Below are 5236 nucleotides of genomic sequence, written 5' to 3'. Positions count from 1 at the left end.
TAAGGTCAGTGCAGAGACGGGGGTCCCTCCTGTTTGAGCTCTTCTAACATCTCAGTGCTAGATCAGGAATGAGCGAGGCTCTAACTAAATGGCAGCCCTTCTTTGAACCCTACCCTCCTGCATCCTGCTCAGAACAAGAAGGGACAGAGGCCCATGTAGCTCCCCCAGTTCTCATGGTCTCCAATCCAAATTGTTTCTCCAAACCCCTCTCCCATTGGTATACTTCCCTTCTCCCCAGTCAGAAGAATCTCCAAACAGGCACCAGGGCTATCCAACTATGAAATCAACTTCCAAGTCTGTCAGAACATTCCCAACTTGAACTTGGCATGTGGCGTCATGGCCTGGCTTCCACAACCCATCCCCATCTCCATCTCCTCCCCAAATGTACACCTTTTGGAATCTCACAAGAATTCATCTGAATCATTTGAAGAAGGCAGAGACAGACAAATGAACAAGGTCATTGCAGAACACAACAAGCACTAGGAAGAGAACAAAGAGGGTGATGTGTAAAGATTGCCCACAGGGGTAGGACATTGCCACCTAAGCAGCCAGAGGCCAAGAAAGGCCACTTCTTGGAGGGGTCCCATGCACAGTCTACAGCCAGCATACATACCACCTTTCCACACTCATCCACTCCCTCCACCCACTCCAGCACTCCCTACCCATCATCCCTGCCCCCTCCATAGCCCTTGTAATTCTTTGATATGTTTTATTTATTATTTTGCCTGTTGCTAGTCTACCCAACTATAATGTAAACTCCATGAAAGTAGGGTTTTGTATGTTTTATTCATGGCTGTATCACCAGTGCCCAGACTAGGGTTTGGCACATAGCTTGAGCTTGATAAACACGTGTTGAATAAAGTGGACTCAATTTATCCTGGCAAGATGACCATGAGCCAATGACTAAGATGAAGCTGGCTTTCCAAACCCTTGACCCTTCTCAGAGAAGGCATGGGCAGAGTCAACTCTGATCTTCCGGAACCAAGTGGAGGACTCAGTTCCCCCATGACAGGCCACGCTGAAGGGGCAGTGACTCCTATCTGGAGAGATGCAGAACCTTTCAAGCACTGCCATGGGGCTTTAGATCCCTAGGTACACACACACACACACACACACAGACACACACACACACACACACACTCTCTCTCTCTCTCTCTCACACACACACACATACATACACATCACACAGGAAGCCCTACCATGTTGGGTCTTCTTCATAGCACTGAGGCAAGCTCTATCATTGAACTCTCCAGCCCTCTGCCTAGCCAGGCAACATCCGTGTACAGACCTTATTCTTTAAAGGGTCTCTAAAGAACCATTCTGATGCTCAAAACACTCATCCTATGCAACAGAAATAGGATATAGGTTCCTGCCCTATGCCAGGAAGCCACAACCTGAGGAAATGACTCCCACTCAAGATTCTTGGGGCTGGTGCTCTTTGGGATACATCCTCTGAAACTAGGAAGGATAGGGCTCAAGGCCATTCTGCCTTCTCAGCATGTACAGTTGGATGTTAGAGTGTGATCCCAATGAGTACAGCATTTCTATAAATGTGTAATCAGGTCACACAGCCACAGACAACAACAAACCCTCTGAATTCGATGCGGCTACCAAGCACTTAGGACCACTCTCCTATGGCATTGTTTTTAAAACTATACGATAGCTGTGCATGGTTGACCTCAGGAAAAAGTCAGGCAGGTACAGTTCTAGGCTTACTACAATTAGGGTCCTAAACTCCCACTCACAGCACATCATTTGCTCTCACATGTTTGCCCTAAGCTTGAATGGGTGTTTCACTAAGTCTGAGTCCTTAATTAAAAGGGAAGGCAGTACCTTACCCCCACCCAAATAAATGTCGGAAGCCAGCTGGCAAGATTTAAGGGAAAAAGTACAAGCTTTGAAGTAAATCATGGCACTCCCACCTGTGGACTTCATTCAGCAAATATTTATTGAAGCCATTCTGTGTGCCAGACACTGTACCAGTCCCTGAAAAGAAAGAAGAAAACATAACAGATATTGATGTTGGACAAATTACTTAAATATGTGGGCTTCTCCTTTCTCATCAAAAATGGGGTAATGGCTACCCCTTAGAGATGTTGAGAGGATTTTATGAGATAATATGTGTAATTGTGGAGCTATTTATATTATCATCATGGTTATTAATAAAGCAACATGGCAGCCATATGCATGAACAGCCATACAATTGTTTAAACTCTTGAACTAATATTTATTTTAAGAAATTTTTCCTAAGGAAAAGCCTAAATATGAAGATATATAAAGGAGAGAGATGGGAAGGAAATAAAGCACCTATTAAGTGTATACATTTTGCCAGGCACCAGGTGAAATAACATTTGTTAATTCATGAAAATGAGCAAAGGAAAAAAATACAAGAAACCTAAATATTGAGCAGTAGCATAGAGAATGGAATATTTTATAGTCATTTAAAGTAATTATAAAGGCTATGTGGCAACATAGAAAAATGTTCATGACATCATGTGAGGTGGAGAAAGTAGGGTACAGAGGTAGTCATGAGCATGACGATCGCAGCTATGTATGGTTCCTGTGCAGAACCACAGCCACACAAAACAACAAGGCTTGCTCTACAATGATTGGTTTATGAAGGTGATTCTTTGTTCTCCATTTGCCAAACTGTTTGCAGTGTTGTTTTATTGTTTGGTACCTTATTTTTATAGGTGTGCTTTTCTTAAGGTGTTCTATTTGCAGGTTATTTCACTCGGTCCTATTTGGCTTCCCCGCCAATTCTGAGAGGGGAAGATGAAGATATCTTCATGCTTGAAAGTCTTGGACTGTAGTGAATCTTTGAAGATGCATCAGCTGCATTGAATTTATTGCTATTGCCTGAAAAATAAATGTAAGCATTATCTCTTTATATTTAGCTCTTCAACTATTCACAGCAAGCCTTCAGAAACTAAGGTACTACTGGCGCAGCATCTGCCAGCACTGCCACCAATAACTAGATGACTTTATGACCTTAGGGGGGCCATGAGCACGGGTTGACTTCCCACCCATCCATCCAATAAATCCATCCACCTGTTCTATTATCTATCTGTTTATCCATTTGATGATTTACTATGTCCCTATCCATATATCCCACCCTTCTGCTTATCCATTCATCCATCCACTCTTCCTTGGTAGGGCTTCATCACAAAACTCCATTATAGGAAATAGAGATTTATATCAATGTTCTGATTCTTCAACTGGCCATTAGTAGAAAAGTCAAGGTGCATGTTCCCAAATGGGGTAAATGATGCAACAAGACAAGACCAAGGAGACATGCTTTTCATCTTCTCCCAGTCCCAGGTGGGCTGTTTGACAGCCAGTTCAGCAACTGGTCAGCCTCCCAAGGCCCATCCTAGGAACAAAGGTCTCTCAGTAATCAGGTCACATTTGTCACCAGTGTCTTCCCTATCCCAGTAGCACCCAGCTGGCTGGCTTGAGCAGGATCTTCAAGGCATTCCAAGCATTTGCCACCCAAATCTGTCACTTACCAGCCCTGTAGGTGGAGTGGGAGAGGCTGTGCAGTATGCACTTGTCAAGCTGCCAACTGAAAACCTGTTTTAATCAATTAAGTAATGGGCTCTTGTTACATAAGCCTCAATTGTGACCTTCTCAATAAAGCACTAATTAAGGTTGATGAGGGTAATCTACTCTGAACCTTCTCACCCTGCAGCAAACTGCAGAGGGCCCTACCTTAATCCCTAATGAGGTTAGTTGGGGAACTGAGCCAGGGTCTGATGAGTGAGTGGGATGTGTTCACAGAACAAGCTAAAGAATTAAACATTTATTGAGTGTGTGTTTTCTGTGAGGTCTGATGCCAGATGCTAGGACTGCAGGCATGAACCAAGAACATTTCCTGCCTAAGGAGCACATAGTCTAGTGAAGAAAACCAAACCCTAAAACAGAGACAATTGCTGTGTAAGGGGACATGACAGCAGTAAGGATGGGGTGCAGTGAGAGTCCAGAAGTGGGAGCAGTCACATCTGTCTCAACAATCCCAGAGGCTTCAGGGAAAGAGGCATTGAAGCTGGGCCTGACAACACAAGCAGACATGGCTGCTCCCTGGTAGGTCAACCCAAGGAAGAGCATGGAGGCACAAGGGAGAGGGCCCTCCAAAGTTCTAGGGCAGATGGCTGCTCACACAGGGTCTCTGAGGCAGCAGCCACCCTTATTAATGGTACAGCTCAGATTTGAAAATGGAAGCCACAGAAGGTCCTTAGACTTCATACCTCAGATCACTGCTCTTAATCTTCATTTGGTCTAGAACAGCCTCTCTTCTCTCCACCTGGCCCCAAAGTTCCCCAGGCAACTATACCCCAGTCGCCCTTCAAGACCCAACTCTCATGCTGCCTCTTCCATGAAGCCTTCCTAGGTGACTCATGCCCAGAGCCATTTCCCTTTGTTCCCCAAGGGTTTTGTATCTAACTCCAGGACCACATTTATCAGGTAATTTTCCAATTAGTTTGTGGGTCCTGTCTCTAACAACCTTCATCTTTACATTCCCTGCAGCCTATACAGTGCCTGGCACACAGTAAGCACCCACCATCCGATTGCGGAGAAACCGACTACTACCAGGATCAACTCACATTCAGGTGATCCGAAAGCATCATCCAAATCCACTTCCTGCAGGGCTCAGCTTGGTGTCATGACAGAAAGCTACCAGTTAACCTGGGAAAAACAAGTCTATGTGGAATCTAGCCAGCTCCCCAGACAGTATGTGACAGACCAGCTACCACCGCCAACACACACCATGGTTTCAAATGTTTACAGGATATGCGGAGCTTGCTAGGCATGCCAGTCAACAACCAGCCACCCCACAAATATTGACTGAGAACTCACTGTATACAAGCCACCAGAGGACCAGGACCCTTTGGTGGCTGGGAAGAGAAGTGGGAAGAACTTACTAGTCATCAGAAGTGAGATAAAGTTGTTAATTTAATTAATGAAAAAGCCTGATTGCCATTGTCCTCATTATGCTTTCCTGACTGTTCCAAAGTGGGCCTGTTTTACTTTATAGCCAAATTTTTATTAAAAAGAAAAATTTAAGGCAATCTGCATGGAAGTAGCAAATGTTGGGCATATAGTCACTGATTCATAGTTATTGATAGAGTAGCAATAGGATCTAGTTTGCTAAGTGACCCGTTTAGTCACTTTTGGATGGGAAAGCAAGGAGGTGTTGAGTGTGCGTAGGAAGAGGGGTTAGTGGAACACACGGAGG

At 44.6% G+C, this 5236-nt stretch overlaps 1 long non-coding RNA gene across 1 annotated transcript; it reads right to left on the bottom strand.

Annotated features, from left to right (window-relative positions):
• Positions 1-1953: 1953 nt before the first annotated feature.
• On the bottom strand, positions 1954-4654 carry LOC105235013. Its single transcript, XR_002141594.1, has 3 exons — positions 4605-4654; positions 2681-2859; positions 1954-1986 (listed from the first exon to the last, which is right to left on the bottom strand). It is a non-coding gene; the product is annotated as an uncharacterized LOC105235013 (long non-coding RNA).
• Between the last annotated feature and the right edge of the window lie 582 nt (positions 4655-5236).

The sequence above is a fragment of the Ailuropoda melanoleuca genome, chromosome 2, assembly GCF_002007445.2.
Source record: "Ailuropoda melanoleuca isolate Jingjing chromosome 2, ASM200744v2, whole genome shotgun sequence".
NCBI classification, from domain to species: domain Eukaryota; kingdom Metazoa; phylum Chordata; class Mammalia; order Carnivora; family Ursidae; genus Ailuropoda; species Ailuropoda melanoleuca.
This window is presented reverse-complemented; position numbering and strand designations above follow the sequence as displayed.